Here is a 17698-nt window from a genome sequence, read left to right as displayed (position 1 = left end):
ACACATAGACGGTTGTCTGTCCTGTGTACATGAAAATGAATTTATCAAGCTGAGCATGGGAATGCCCACCTCAGCCAGATCATGAAAATATTATGAAGATAATGTATTGTATTGTATCTTATTACAGGTCACCTTCCAGTTCGAAAAACCTCGGATCCTCATTACAAATAATTTCACTCGACATCAAAAGATTTACGACCTCATGCTTTAGGGGGCAAATGTTATAGACATATTTGGGCACTGCAACCCCAATCACACATGTCCATAAACCAAGGGCTTATAAGTCCCTAAAAGTTTTGTTTCATAACCTAAAGGAGCAAGGTTAGCTGATTTCATCATCTCCTAGAAGTTCTCCATGAAAAAACACTCAGAACTAGTCAAAGCAGGACCATACAGACTGCCCAGTGCTAAGGGTGAGATGCATCTCACCTACCACATGCAAAAAGTGTGATGCATACTGGAAAGCCCTTCTGTAGGGTGCAATGAGTGAGAGCAGACAAATGGCACAAGCAGTTTGCTAGGTGGAAACCCTGAGAATCTTCTAGAAGCTGTTCATTTGACACTTTCCTCCCTAAATTTGCCCAAGGATGAGTAAGAGATCATGAAATCTCCAAGTGGAACCAAGAACTATCAGAGAGATGACACTAATCCAAATCCTAGAAGCTGACTCACCCCCCTGCAAATATCTATATATGGATCCCTCATCCGAGAGATTCAAAGGCTGGAATTTGGTAATTTGCAAAGAAGTACTATTGGTTTCTATTTGAATACATTGTTGGGTGATCTTGCTTTGTATGAGGTGAAGAGGGCTTTCAAGCTGGGAGGATGGTGCTGGGTCAGACCAAGTGGTTGTAATCCTCTCTTCAACTACTTTTATCAATAAAGCTATTTGATTTTTCCTCCATATTCTTGTGTATCTCTGATTGTGTTGATATATGCATTTGTATGGTCAATATATATCTGATCCTATATTGTTTACAGTGATAGATATCTATGCTTTGATGGTATTATGTTGTTGTGATTCTACAGGTGCTCTTTGAAGCGGGACAAGTAAGGAAGCAGTGGTGAGATTCTATCAAAGGGGAAAGGAAACAAGCAAGGAGACAAGTGAAAGACTGAGGTTGGTACTCTCCGCTTCTTTCTCATCTATATCTCATAAAGGAAAATACAAGTAACTTTACTTTGTTTGTTTCTAAGATAGCTACCCGTCTTAGTGGGACTAGTAGTTCTGAATAGACACTAGATTTCCTGGTAACAACAGGGAATCCCCACGGTCAAAGAAGAACTTGCGTATAAACAAATCCTGAGTGACTTTGCCATGGCTACAGGTATGGAAGTTAATCTATCCAAATCTAAGATTTTTTTCTTTAATACCAATATTGCTATTCAGAGGAATATCTCCAGAATTCTGGGCTTTCAAAGGGATGTCCTCCCTTCAAAATATTTGGGAGTTCCTCTAACAGCTAAACCTTTGCACAAGAGCATTTGGGAGCTGGTGATTAATAAGATGCAGGATAAAATTAGGAAATGGACTATTAGATCTTTAAACTTGGCGGGTAGGCTGGTGCTTACAAAGGTTGTTCTTCAATCAATCCCTGTATTCATGCTATCAACACTCCCAGCACCAAAAGGAGTCTTGAAACAATTCAGAACCATTCAAAGATACTTTCTTTGGGGTAAGGAGGAGGAAAGAAAGAAATGGGCCTTGGTAGCCTGGGAAAAAAATCTACAAACCTAAAAACCATGGGGGTCTTGGATTGGATGATCTGGAGGTTCTAAGCAAAGTTTTAGGGGAAAAGTTATGGTGGCGTTGGGTAAAAGACCCAAAGGCTCAGTGGGCTAGTATCTGGAAAGAAAAATATGCCAACACTTGATGAAAAAATGATCACATAAGGATTTATGGAAGTATAAAGGGCTCACACATCTAGAATAAGGCCTGGGAGAACAGAGGCTTAGTACAAAAAAACAGCTTCTAGGAAATCAGAGAGGGAGATCTAGCTTTATTTTGGGAGGATAAATGGCAACAAGAACCTACACTGTTAAAAGAGGAATTTTTGGACCTCAAGAAAGAGACAGACACCAAAGGGTTATCTAAGGTAAAATATTTTTGGGATCAAACCAGTAGTGCGGGAAAATGGAGAACCTGGAGGAACATTGATTGCAGGGATGACGACCCCTTGAAAGCAAAAGAAGAGGCACTTATGAAAATGTTGGAACAAAGGAAGATTTTAGTGACAGGGGGCATGACCAACTTAGATGGGGCAATAATAATGAGGGTACCTTTAATCTTAAGGAGGCAAAACGCATACTCCTTGAGCTAGATTCCCATGTTCCGGATAGGGTTTGGCAAAACCTATGGGGGTATCAAGGTTGGATGAAGATTAAACTTTTTATGTGGCTGGTTCATCCTAAGAAAATTCTAGCTTGGGATAATATTCGGAAGAGGGGTGTTTTGGGGCCTTCCAGATGCCAGCTCTGTGAAGCCCAAGAGGAAACAATGGAGCACCTTCTCAATAATTGCATTTTCACCTCCAGGTTGTGGGATACTTTTGCCACCATTTTCCAACAGACCGACAGGGACAAAGGGAGTATTATCAATACCCTAAACAACTGGAGACGAAACTTTTCTGATTATGAATTTCTTGGCTCAGCTTGGGCTCTTACGCCAAGCTTCATAATATGGAATGTCTGGAAAGAAAGGAACAACAAAATCTTCAAAAATGAAAAGAGTCCCTCCCAACGCCTTTTTGAGCAGATCTTAAAACAACTTAAGGAGACGGTTGGTACTATAGTGCAAACTCCCCCTAAGAATCCACCTTCAGAAGCTGAAATGCAGATAATCCTTCAGTTGGGTATGCAGGGGCTTATTCCTCAGGGCCTGGATAGGAAGGTAATGAAAATGGATACTGAGTAGGATTACTAGCATCCCCCCCCTTAGGGTTTTTTGAAATACAACATTGATGGAGCTTCAAAAGGCAACCCAACTACGATAGGGTTTGGAGGGGCGTTAACGGATGAAAACAAAAGTATCCTTTTCATCTTCCATTGCCATTTAGGAAGAGCCACTAACAATATGGCAGAATCAATGGCTCTAGAGCAATGTTTAGATTTCCTGAAGCAAGATAATTTCCAAAATGTGATTGTCGAAGTTGATTCTGAGTTAATCATTAACTCGGTCAAGAGGATCAGCTATGGCATGGAGCTGGAAAAAGTCTCAAAACACTGGAGGCTGATCCAAGCCTTTCAATGGATTCAGTTTCACCTCCTGTGCCTTCGTACAGTTAGTTTTAACCATGTACGAAGGATGACCAATAAATTGGCGTATATTCTGGCCAATCAAGGGGTGCTCTGTTCTGAAACCAGGGTCGTGATGAATTGGCAAGAGATGCCTCAGAATAGACTAAAGGCACAATGTTACGACCAAGTAGATGAAGACATGATGGTGTTTCAAAATAGAGCCTTGGATGTGGGGTCTAGATGATTTGGATTCATTATGAATTGTTGTTTTTTTCACAGTCTGGTCTTTTGTGGGATGCAAGCCACTATCAGCCTCCACAACCCTGGTAAGTACAAACACAAAGGCTCCAGGTGGAAGTTGCTCGGCAGACTCGGTTTCTCGGATGGTTGGCTGGATGGTTGGAGTATCATCTTACATCGGTTCATACACTGGCATAGTGGGGATGGTGTAAGGGCCCGGAATCCTGGCTTTCTTGGCTGCCTTAATACCCCCATTTTTCTTTCTATGGACACAATACCGCTCTCAGGGTGGTATATGGTTTATTGCTTGTCTTTCAAGCTAGACGTAGTTTTTCTGAAATGGGAGTGATTCCACTCACCAAACTACATGTGGCCAAGGGAAGGGAAAGAATATCACCCTCATCGCGCGGTAATTATCAATGCTCTAGACTCGTGTGATATGATCCTCAGCCATCGGATCAGGCAAGACAGATCTACGGTCAGGAATAAATGAGCATGTAAGTGGGTCTAGGTGGTTAATCGCCGTGCTTCTAGATACTGCGACATCTCCCTCCGCCATTGGATCAGGTGTGTAGATTTGACGGTTAAGATTAAGGATGTTTGTTTCGTTTCTTGGTGGGAATCGATGATTTTCGCGCATTCTACATGTTTGAGGGTTATTCCCCCATTCGAACTTGAAATCATTTTAGATTGGTGCCTTTTTCCTCTTTGGGTCTGATTCTAAATTTAAAGTGTGTGCTTGGTGCCGGCCTGAATTGAATCTCGTCCGTTGGATCTCTGTGGGAAGATCGTATGGCCTTAGCATTGTCTGTCTTTTGAGGGTTCAAGGTTTTTTCCTTGGTCCATAGTTCCTAATAGACTGTTGTATTTTATGTAATTTACTTTCTAATTTAATGAAATAGCAGGTATGACTCTTGCCTCAGCAAAAAAAAAAAAAAAAACTAGAGACATGAAGAATTGAAAATTAACATTGTCTCAGACTGAATACATAGAAAAGGTGTTGAAAAGATTTAATATGTAGAATGCAAAACCATTTATTATACCTTTGGCTAGCCATTTCAAACAAAGTAAGGAGGTATGTCCCAAGACTCGGGAAGAAATGGCTTATATGTCTAAAGTTCCATATGCATCAGCAGTTGGAAGCTTAATGTATGCAATGGTTTGCACAAGACCTGATACTGCACATGCAGTGGGAGTTGTAAGCAGGTACATGAACAATCTAGGAAAACAACATTGGATGGCAGTGAAGTGTATTCTCACGTATTTGAGAGGTACCACAAATCAAGTATTATGCTTTTGTGGTTCAAACATTTCTCTATAGGGATATGTTGATGCAAATATGGCAGGTGATAGAGATAATAGGAGGGGAACCATAGGGTATGTGTTTATTGTAGGTGGAACAACTGTCAGTTGGGTTTAAAAACTGTAAAGTGTTGTTTCACTCTCAACAACAGAAGCAGGGTATGTTGTTGCTATAGAGGCTAGTAAATAAATGATTTGGTTACAAAGGTTTCTCGATGAATTGGGTAAGAAGCAGGAGTTGGGTCGGCTATACAATGACAACCAGAGTGCCATACATCTTGCAAAGAACTCTGCATTTCATTCCAAGACAAAACATATATAGCTCAAGTATCATTTCATATAGTTAGTGTTGGAAGATGGACAGTTGAAGCTGGAAAATATACACACTAGCTAGAATCCTACAGATATGTTAACAAAAGTTTTAACCAGGGAGAAACTGTGATTTTTCTCAGTTTCAATTGGTCTTCAAGTATGATGAAGAAGATAAGAAACAAAGTGGAGTCATTGTCCAGTATATGAAGCAGCACTGGAGTTGCTATAATTAGTCTCCAAGTGGGAGATTGTTGAGTTTGTAGCCTGATTATCTTCTTTATCCAAAGGTATCACCACATTAGACCCCAGTTCATAATGTGGCAGAAACACCACCCATAATATTTTCACTGCAAGGGGGTCCAATGGGGGCGACTGTGATTTTTGGGAGCCCCCCCTGGTGGGGGATCGGAGGCAGCGCCCTCGAAGCTAAAAATAGATGTAAAATTTCCTTGTAAAATGTTGTAATTTCATAGTCAATTTGCGTCGTTCATTAGGTGGAGATTTGATGGTAGAAGTTATGTTTAATTTAGGGATTTTTTTCCCTAGAATGCAACCCCTCACTATTTATGAGGGAATTTTACTACATTTATGTAGATTTGTATTCTGAGTGAGAAAGAGAGAGGTGATTGATCAAGAGAGAAGAGGGAATTACAACAGATCTATTGTAGGTTGTATCTCTTTAGTTTGCTTGATAATATAAAAGGAAGGAATTGTTGTTTCTCCATGGACATAGCCCAAATTGGATGAACCACATATATCTATGTCTCTCTTGTTTTATGTGTTTATATTTCTGCAATATATTTTATGTGTTCCATTGCGCTGTAATATATAATTTTCTAACAACTAGTATTAGAGCCAAAGGTCTATTTGGCTGATAAACTCACAGGAGACAAGGGTTCCTGGTTCAAGTGGGCGCAATGGTGGAAGATGGTAGGTTTAGGGTCGAAAAATCTAACAACCAAAACTACGAGTTGTGGAAGATGTAGATGGAATATTATTTGTACCAGAAATATCTGTGCCAATCATTGAGCAGAAAGGCAAAGAAGTCGATGAGTATGACAGACACAGAATGGGATATTCTCGACAAAAAGGCACTTGGAACAATACGGTTGTGCATAGTGGTGTCGGTAGAGTTTAATATTTCAAAGGAAATGACAACAAAGTTTTTAATGTCGGCATTAGCCAAACTGTATGAAAATCCTCGGCCTCAAATAAGGTATTTCTTATGAAGCACTTATTTAATATGAAAATGTCATAAGGTGGATCTGTTGCCGATCATTTAAATGAATTTAATATAGTTACCAGTTAGTTAAGTTATATAGGCGTAACTTTTGATGATGAAGTTAGGGCTCTATTATTTCTGTGTTCATTGCCAGAAAGTTGGAATGGTTTAATTATGGCCATTAGTAAATTTTGATGATGTTGTCGGTGCAATCCTTAGTGAGGAAATGTGACGGAAAAGCTTTAGTGAGACATCAGGTAATGCTTTGACTGCAGAGACTAGGGGAAGAAAAATGGAAAGAGGAAAGAGCCTAGGATATTACAGTAAGTCAAGGAAAGGCAAATCCAAGTCCAGATCAGGGATAGTGTGCTGGAAATGTGGGAAGAAAGGACACCTGAAGAAAGACTGCAATTCTCAAAAGGGAAAAGAAGGAGTCACGTGGCAAGAAAACAATCATGAAGTGAATGTGACAGGTGATGTGTTGCAATATGCTTTGAATATTTCAATAGAAAATATTATTGATGCTTGGGTGGTGGATTCAGGGGCCTCATTCCATGCCACACCTCATAGGAAACATTTTCATGATTATCTTTAAGGAGATTTTGGACAGGTTGAATCGGGTGATGATAAACCTTGTAAAATCATTGGAATGGGTACAGTTTTCATAAAACAGAAGAATGGAAATCAATGGCTATTGAAGGAGGTAAGGCATGTTCCGGATTTAAAGAAAAATCTGATTTCAATAGGGCATTTGGGAGGTGAAGGCTATGTAACTACTTTCACAGATAAAACTTGGGAAGTCACTAAAGGAGCCCTGGTAATAGCAAAAGGAGGAAAGGTTGGTACATTGTATTTATGCAATGGAATTCCTAATTTTGTTAATTATTTAACCTCTACAGGAGAAGATATGACATTGTGGCATCATAGGCTCGGGCACATCAGTGAGAAGGGGATGCAAATTCTTCACTCAAGAAATTTTTTGTCAGGTTTGACGCATGTTGATTTAAAATTCCATGAGAATTTTGTTTATGGAAAAAAAAAGAGTCATATTCCTCAGAGTCGGGAAAAAAAAGAAGAATGAAAAATTAGAGCTTGTGCATACAGATGTATGGGGACCTTCTCAGGTATCATCTCTCAATGACTCTTGTTATTATGTTACTTTTATTGATGATGCAATGAGAAAACCCTGGATTTATTGTATTTGAAATAAATATGATGCATTTTTACTTTCAAGAAATGAAAAGATTTGGTTGAAAATGAGACAGGAAAAAGTTTGAAGTCTCTAATCAAACAACGGAGGTGAATATTGCAGCAAAGAGTTTGATAGGTATTGTTTAGAGAATGGAATTCGCAGAGAAAAGACAGTTCTAGGAACACCACAAGAAAATTGTGTGTTAGAAAGGATGAACAGGACAATCATGGAGTGTGCAAGGTGCATGATATTGCAGGCAGGATTGCCTTTAAAATTTTGGGCACATGTTGTAGATACTGTTGTTTATCTAATAAACAGAGGGCCTTCAAGATCCTTGGATGGTGGTATTCCAGAGGAGGCATGAATAGGTAAAAAGGTAAACTACTCATTTTTAAAGACTTTTTTTTGTGAAACCTTTTTCCACATTAATAAAGAAAATAGAAGAAGGCTTGAGGCAAAATCAAAGAAATGTACCTTTATTGGATATGGTGTTAATGATTTTGGTTATCGCTTTTATGATTATGAAAAACAGAAAATCATTAGAAGCAGAGATGTCATGTTCAGTGAAAAGGTTTTGTATAAGGATTAGTTGCAGGAAAGAAAAGAGGAAAAATAAAATAGAGAATACGCAGTGCTTGATGAGATCACACAAAAAGTGATGGTGCCTGAAAATCATAATGATCAACAACCACAACAAAAAAAACAACAACCACAACAACAACAAGAACCTCAAACACCTAAAAGTGGTGTTAGAATATCTACCAAGATAAGTAGACCCCCTGAACGATACTATCCTTCATTATATTATGTATTGTTGACTGATTCTAGTGAACTAGAATGTTATGAAAAAGTAGTGCAGGTAGAAAGCAGGAAGAAGTGGGAGCAAGCCATGAAAGAAGAGATGGGCTCCTTAGCACATGACCAGACTTGGGACTTAGTCAGGTTGCCTGTAGGTAAAACAAAATTGCAGAATAAATGGGTTTGTAGGTTGAAGGAAGAAGATGGAGGTAGAAAAAGGTATAAAGCTAGACTTGTGGTGAAGGGGTTCGCATAGAAAAAGGGTATAGACTTTGATGAGATATTTTCTCCTATTGTTAAAATTACTTCAATCATAACTATTTTAAGTCTAGTAGCAGTTGAAGATTTTCATCTTGAGCAGTTAGATGTAAAGACAGCCTTTCTCCATGGTGATTTGGAGGAAGATATATATATGCAACATCCACAAGGATATGAGGTAAAAGGGAAGGAGAAACTAGTGTGCAGGTTGAAGAAGAGATTGTATGGCTTAAAATAGGCTCCAAGGGAGTGTTATCTAAGATTTGACAGGTTTATGCCTAAACAAGGTTATACTAGATGTCACTCTGATCATTGTGTTTATCTCAAAAGGCAAAATGATGGCAACTAAATGTGCTCAAAAGAAAATTGGCAAACTTATTTGCAATGAAGGATTTGGGTGTTGCAAAACAAATCCTTGGTATGAGAATAACTAGAGACATGAATAATCAAAAATTAACATTGTCTCAGAGTGAGTACATAGAAAAGGTGTTTAAAAGATTTAATATGCAGAATGCAAAACCAGTTAGTATACCTTTGGCTAGCCATTTCAAACTAAGGAGGTGTGTTCCAAGACTCAAGAAGAAATGGCTTATATGTCTAAAGTTCCATATGCATCAACAGTTGGAAGCTTAATGTATGAAATGGTCTAAACAAGACCTGATATTGCACATGCAGTGGGAGTTGTAAGCAGGTACATGAACAATCATAGAAAAAAACATTGGAGAGTGGTGAATTGTATTCTTAGGTATTTGAGAGGTACCAAAAATCAAGCATTATGCTTTGGTCATTCAAACATTTCTCTACAGGGATATGTTGATGCAGATATGGCAGGTGATAGAGATAATAGGAGGAGTACCACAGGATATGTGTTTACTGTAGGTGGAACAACTATTAGTTGGGTTTCAAAACTACAAAGTTTTGTTGCACTCTCAATAATAGAAGTAGAGTATGTTGTTGCTACAGAGGCTAGTAAATAAATGATTTGGTTACAAAGGTTTCTTGATGAATTGGGTAAGAAGCAGAAGTTGGGCAGGTTATACAGTGACAACCAGAGTGCCATACATCTTGAAAAGGACTCTGCATTTCATTCCAAGACTACACATATACAACTCAAGTATCATTTCATATGGTTAGTGTTCGAAGATGGACAATTGAAGCTGGAAAAGATACACACTAGCAAGAATCCTGTAGATATGTTAACAAAAGTTGTAACCAGGGAGAAACTGAGATTTTTCTCGGTTTCAATTGGTCTTCAACTATGATGAAGAAGATGAGAAAAAGCCAAGTCCAAAGTGGATTCATTATCCAGAAAATGAAGCAGTGGTGGAGTTGCTATAATTAGTCTCGAAGTGGGAGGTTGTTGGGTGTGGAGCGTGATTATCTTCTTTATCCAAAGGTATCATTGCATTGGACCCCAGTTCGCAATGTGGTACCAATGCCACCCGTAATATTTATGCTGCAAGGGGGGTCCGGGGGGCGTCTACGATCTTTGGGAGCCCCCCATTAGCAGTGGATTAGGGGCATCACCCCGGAAGCTAAAAATAAATGTAAAATTGCCTTGTAAAATGTTGTAATTTGATGGTCAATCTGGGCCGTTCATTAGGCGAAGATCTGGTGGTATAAGTTATGTTTGATTTATGGCTTTTTAGCCCTAGAAGGCAACCCCTCGCTATATATGAGGGAATTTTATTGCGTCTTTGTAGATCTGTATTTTGAGTGAGAAAGAGAGAGGAGATTGAGCGAAATGGAAGAGGGAATTACAACGGATTTGTTGTAGGTTGTATCTCTTCAGTTCACTGGATAATATAAAAGGAAGGACTGGTTGTTTCTCCATGGATGTAGCCCAAATTGGGTGAACCACGTATATTTGTGTCTCTCTTGTTTTATGTGTTTTATGTATTTATATTTCTACAATATATTTTATCTATTCCATTGCTCTCTAATATATAATTTTCTAACAACAACACACACAAAAGATATCATAAACACCTCTTTGGGAAACAAGTACGTAATCTTTTTGTGACACTAGATGTAGAATGTACATAAATATTTCTTAGCTGGTAAAGGGAAACAAGCCTCTATTTAGGGAAGTAATGGTACTATCCTAATATAGACATGTGAGTGGACGAGAAAGACTTGTTCATTTACTTGCAAATTAGTTCACAAGATAAAAAAAAAAAAAAAAAAATCGTAAAATAATAAGAACACTTATTCAACAATATCCATATCTATGAAATGAAATAGTTCATTAGTCGTAGTATGTAATATGCCAACATATACCACAAACACATCAAGAATAGTCTTACTATATTTCCAATACATGCATGAAGAAGTGATGGATCGAAGACCTTCTGATTATTAATGAAAGGTTCCAAATACACTATAACATAGATGAAACACTATAATGAGTGGTGGAACATGAAGCCACAACTTGCTTCTCCAAAGAATGATTTACCTCCTATGTAATATAATAGAAGCCGAGGCAAGACTCTAAGAATCCAAGCCCTTTTCTTGAGTTATGAGGAGCTATTTATAACAGTGACAATCACTTTTGATTTTCCTCATGAATATTCAACTTCAATGACCTATGGGCTTCCATAAAGCATTTCAAATTCTATTGATGACATTTTACATTACACATGTGACTTTTCACACCCCACGCTTGTCTCTTGGACTTCATTACATTCAAATTATTAGAGATAAAAAATGCGTATAAGACGATGACTATATGAGACAAAACTTCTAATAGGACAAAAATGTTATCAAATAGATAATTCATTTTCTTCTTCATAGAGCTCATTAGTAATGTATGTGTGCCACGCTCTGAATTTTGTAGCAATGACTTTGACCCATACTAGAAAATCTATTACAAATCACATCTTCACCTCCAAGGCTTCTCTCAATATAGATTTGAAGCTACCTTGTACACTATTCGATAGCCATGACAGTTTCATGGAGCTTTAGCTGGTGCAATGGAATACTATAGAATAATGTCCTTAGTGATCTCCAATCCTTCTTGTTCTGATGTTTATTTGATTTGATCAATGTATTGCTTCACCTCTATTAGGATGATATCCCTACTTGTTGTCTCTCAAATTGATCCAACTAAAGGCATATTGTGATTCTGTGTGAGGGACTCCAAACCATTATACAATTTACTATGAGTAGTTATAGTGTTAGCTGACTGTTCACTAAGAGAAATGTAATTCTTACTATGGAGTCTCAGGTGTACTCTATCTACTTCAGCAACAATCCTATCCTTTATGATAAACTATTAGAGAACATCTGGATATTTGGTAGCCCATTCGTATATTTGATAAACAACTATATTTTCCACATTTAGGAGCTTTAGGACGTCTTGAACTTTCTTTTGTATACCAACTAGGGGTGCCACTACTTCATGTAGAAGTATCATTTCATCATGCAACTATGCTATGGTATCCTCCTATTGGGAACGGATTCCATTTGGGTCAATTTTGGGTTAAACACCCAAGTTGTGGGGCAGAAGGCCCGAATTTTGTGTAAATAAATGTAAAGTCTCTGCATTTTGTGGTTGCGGAGCGTAAAGATGTCTAAAGTTAAAAGGGTTTTTTGCCCTTAGTCTAGATAAGTTTTGTTAGTTTTGGAGATCTACCCATGGTTCGTAGACCATGGGATTGTATAAAAAGGGAAGTCTTAGAGAATCTAAGTAGACATTATAGGAAGTAAGTTAGAAGTCATGATTCATTGGTAAGTTGGGTAAACTAAGAGCAAGAGTCTTAGAGTAGGAAAAGGCTCTGCAGCTGAGTGTGGAGAGGCCTAGGGTGGAAGTTTACAACTAAGTGCGCGAACTCCTACAGCTATGTGCGTAGGGTGGATAGAGTCTGTACTGGGAACTTGAATCATAAATAAAGAGAAGTATTCTGGAATCACTGTGTTTCATTTATCTGATTATTGCATCCAATTATGATATGTTAAGTTCTGGGTTTACATTATAATGTTAAATTGATGCGTGAATGTATCTATTTCTATCTGTTATTTGAACGCAAGTAATAATATTTGTTTACACGAGGGTAATCTTAATTGCATGATAAAGTTAGCTAACCACTAAGATAATTAGGGACATGAGACAGTAACATAGTTACAAAGGCGCGTAATTGCCTCACTCATTGCTTAGGGTTGTGTGAAGGACAGACGGTTACCTTCGCAGAGGTTCTAAAAGACAGAAGGGGAAATACATCGATAAGCCCTAAAGGCTTATTGATCTACATGAAGAAAAGGATTAAGGTAGAAAATAGACTTCACAACCATCTCAGGGTGCGAAAAATTGGTTCCTACATCCCCCCATACTACTTCAGGTGAGACTTCGGTCCGCGCTCTGCGGATTGATGCCAAAAGGGCCAGTGGTGTAGGGATTTTCTTAGTTGCCTAATGCTGAACCTAGGTCAGGGCCTATCAAGCCAACAAATGGTTCTGTTTCCAGGACCGGGATCTACATAACGATATGTGTGATGTCGTATCATTGGAATCCAACTAAGAAAGAGATCGAAAATTGGTTGGATAGAAATATCCATGAATTCACGGCATAAGAAAACAAGAATCTGCGATTGATGAAAGAATAATGGTTGGACAGATACCTATACACAAAAATACACAAAATATTCTTCTATTCCTTCTTGGTTGAGTTATACGAGTGGACCGCGAAGTTGGCTGATGGCCAAGGAAGGTGGAGACTTGACATTCCGATTGTTTGGACACCGGAGTTAGTATGGGGATTGGAAGTGTCTGAAGATAAGATCACGCGCACTGTCGACCATTTGCTCAATCGAACCATAGGAGGATTTGTGACAAAGTTTGTGGTTGATACCTCTGTTAGTTACAGTGAATTAGAGTGCCACTTCTTTAAAGGACAATGAGGTAACTATTTAAAATCACTAAATACTTGGATTAAGATTCTCTTGTGTAAACAACGGGTTATGCGGTTACCTCGATGTTTGGAGCTACGTGAAGCGGAAATTCTTTTAGTGATGGAGGAAGAAAAGGTCATGAGAATAGCCCGCTCATCGGGCCTCCTTTAAGTGATGACGAAGGAGCACCACAAACTTCTCCCCTGAGCGCTAGTCATTTGATAAGACAAGGGTTCCCGCGAATACCTACACTGCCTCCACCCTCATCCCATCCATCTACATTGCCTCCGTCCTCACCTCCACCGCTCACCTCATCACCCACACCACCGCCACCTCCACCACTATTCAATATGGCAAACTCCATAAAACTACTTGTATTCAAGGGTGTAGGGAATGAAGATCCAGAACAGTTTTGGTTTGTCGCAAAGGTTGTATGGGAAGCCCAAGGTATCAAGGATGACCAAATGAATATATCCACGCTGATTAGTGCTTTATAGGACCGCGCACTAACGTGGTACATTAAGTACAGTACTGATAACACAATGTCCACGTTGGCAAATATCCAGGCGAAACCGAATAGAGAATTCAGTAGACCTAAGTCTCAACCATAGTCGATTGTGGGGTTCAAGGAGATCATGATGAACCCTAGGGAGACGCCCTGCCATTTGGACCAAAGGTTGAAGTGTATGATCCGTGAGGCCAACATGAACCTAACTGATGGGTAGCACTGCAAATGGTTCGTAGCCTCGCTCCTACCCCACCTAAGGGTTGCGCTATCACAACAGAAGATTGGAACCCAAGTAGAAGCTCTGGAAATCGCGATGAGGTTGCATGAGACACCAATGAATGATTCTAATATGGGGATTCAGTAGATTCATGCGTAGTTGCAAAATCTTTGTCTTGAAATGAAAATTCTGAAGAAGGACAGAATAGCTCGGCCAGAGGCGCACAAATAACTTTGGTGCCTAAAATGCAAGGATGAAGGGCATGACAAGGATCACTACCCAGTCTTCGCAAACTATGTTGCAACAGGGGGACCAATGCCTCTATGGCTGGAGGCTGTGGCAGGGCCAAGTATAAGGCCCATGCTATGGTGCGCTATATGCCAGGTGGCTGGGAAGCATAAGATCCACAATTTCCATTTGCTGCAGAAATTCGTAAAAACACCACAACATCTCTTTTTCAATTTCTCTCAATGAGTATGTTACGATGAGCACAATTATGGTAGTTACATATTAATGATGGATAGGACACCTGCATACAGGGTGTAGGCAGAAATGTGACCTTTAGACCAAGGCCTTGGGGGAATGCGATGTGAGTATCAGGGGTGCGGCCGAGGCCGAGGTGGAGGAGGACCTGGTAGAGGCCGAGGACAACTGATTTGTTATACTTGTGGAGGCCTAGGACACTACGCGAGGGACTATCCGAATCCGACACGATTTTCATGACGCTATTGTGCTCAATTTCACCATGCGACTGAGGATTGCCCAATATTATTGGCTAAGATTCGCGAAAATGGAGCGCAGCCTCCGCAGCCGACATAGAACCTCTAGATGATGAGGGTTGAGCCTTGCGAGGAAGACCCTAAGGTAAACATTATGCTGCGAAGTGGAACTATGATGGGGGAGGATTAAGGAAAGCAACGTGTAAAAGGCAAATGGATCTGCAAGCACCGGAAAAAGAAACTCGGTTTGATCTGGAGTGCACAAAAGAAACATTTATGGAAGCAAAGAAAAGCTTCGCTGAGGCCTCTACCTCAGGAATTCAAGAGAAAAAAGTTGAAGAAATGGACACATCCATGATTACCACATTCTTGGAGACTTACATGAAACTTCTCTGTGATAGTAAGGTTGTGAAGGGCCTACAAGAACTGATCAATTGGTGTGCTGGTAAGGATGGTGCTACTGGTGAACCGCACATATTCAGGAAGCTTGGAAAGCATAAGGCAAGGATCAAGCATGAAATGAGACTCACTGCACAGATAGGGGAATATGAAATGGACCAAGTTATCCTAGATCTGGGGTCCAACGCGAATGTTTTCCAAAACAGAATGGGGAGGCTACAAGGGGTAACAGTTGACATCGAGGGCACAAGCGCACTAGCGGATTTTGAAGTAATAGAGATTGTGGATGACAATAACCCCTACCCTGCTATCCTCGGAATCAATTGGCCTAGTGACATGAATGGGGTAATCAACCTAAAGAAGCGAAAATAATATTTGAAAAGAAGTTGCTCCACGTGGTGGTGTCACTGGATCCCGCGGAAGGACCACGCTATATAGAACTAGTCTGAGATTATGAAAGTGATGATGATTTGGACCAGATTTACAAGATAACAGTGTGTGAGAAGGATTGGGAAACTCTGACAGTGGAAGGATGTGTTGCATGGGACCGTGAGAGCTCCTGCACATCAGATTCAGACGAAAATTTAGAGTGCTAGCATAACCTGCTACATGAAGTATCTACGCTACATTGTAATATGATGACCAATTCATTACGCTGCGTGCCATCTGAAGTCAGGGATCTGCCTCACTATGATGGGCTAACTAATGTTGATTTCTTTTTGGATGCATTTGAGAGAGAAGTGCCAGAGAAACATCACTTCTAGGCCTTGGACTAGGTACTAAGTGTTACGCCCGCAACATGGTGGGGTATGCACAAGCATAATTTTGGTGATTGGCGCGACTATAGGAGGATGATGAGAACACATTTTGGGTAGCCAAAAGTGCAGATGACATATATGTATGATGGAAAGGATGATCCACGTGATCACCTAGTCAAATGGACTAAGGCTTATGGAGTGGAGCCCCAGCCTGAATGGGTGCATTTGTTTTGTCATACCCTCGACGTCATACCAATGAATTGGTACTTGGAAACTGAGCTCTGCCATGGCATTGAAGAGTGGGAAATCTTGAACCAGGGATTTATACTAACATTCCACTTTGAGGATGGGTTTGACTGTATTGACGCAGTGCTACAGGATGTTAAAGTAGCATTCTTTAGGATATCGCAAGATCCTTTGGACCTGGTCCAACTTGATTGGACTACCTAGCTGAGTCACACGCTGGAATGCTATAACGTGACCATTGAAGAAGAAGACGAGGATCCCCAAAATATTAATATTCTGGAAACTGAAGGTGATCACGAGGTTGAAGGTTCGCAGATAGAGGATCCAAATATAAATGCGTTATTGAAAACTAGGCAGGTCAACATTGGCATAGAGGCGGAACCAAAATTTGAAAATATTGGGTATTGGAATGATGTGATAGTAGACAAGGTCACTTAGCTTCTCCAAAAATATCAGGATTTGTTCGCCACGAAGTTTTCTGATTTAAAAGGGATAATAGAAGACCTAGGTTTCATGAAGATCACCCTGAAACCAGATGCTAAGCCTGTAAAACAAACACCTTACCACCTTAGTCCTAAGTATAAGGAAAGGGTTTGCATTGTGTTAGATAGGATGCTTGCGGCAGGAATTATTGAACCAGTGGAAGAATCTGATTGGGTAAGCCCAATAGTGGTTCAGGAACAGAAACAAAAAGAAGAAATAAGGATATGTGTGGATCTCCGGAAGCTGAATGACGCTTGCGTGGATGATCCTTTCCCAACCCCATTCACTTACGAGGTCCTGAATAAAGTAGGCAACCAAGAAACGTACTCTTTCACTGATGGGTTCTCTAGGTACCATCAGATCAAAATTGCATCTGAGGATAAAAGCAAGACGACCTTCATGACTGAATGGGGATGCTTTCACTACACCGTAATGACTTTTGGGCTAAAGAATGTGCCAACAATATTTTCATGAGTAGTTATTGCAGCATTCAAATACTTCATTCATAGGTTTCTGGAGGTATACTTTGATGATTGGACAATGTTTGGATTGGTCAAGTGTCATGTGGCAAGTCTGCGCCTGATGTTAGTTACATGTTGGAGATACCAGATCCCGCTCAATCTAAGGAAGTGTCTATTTTGTGTCCCTTTCAGGATCCTACTAGGTCATGTAGTATGTAGATAAGGATTGATGGCAGACCCCACACAGATCGCGGTGATAATCAACTTGGAGGCACTAAGGAATGTGAAATAGCTGCGTGTAACTCTAGGGTATACCAGATACGATAGGAAGTTCATCAAGAGCTATGCCCAGATCACTACGCCTAATCCAGGTGGATGTTGGTTGCCACCCACCTATCCCATTTGTACCCCGACAATTATATCTTTTAGTTTTTCAGTTTCCTTAATTGTAGCACAATTT

This window comes from Pinus tabuliformis, chromosome 9 (genome assembly GCF_031772625.1).
Source record: "Pinus tabuliformis cultivar Carrire ecotype Pingquan chromosome 9, CPIR1, whole genome shotgun sequence".
Taxonomy (NCBI): Eukaryota; Viridiplantae; Streptophyta; class Pinopsida; order Pinales; family Pinaceae; genus Pinus; species Pinus tabuliformis.
The sequence above is the reverse complement of the archived record's forward strand: the minus strand, read 5'-3'. Positions refer to the sequence as shown.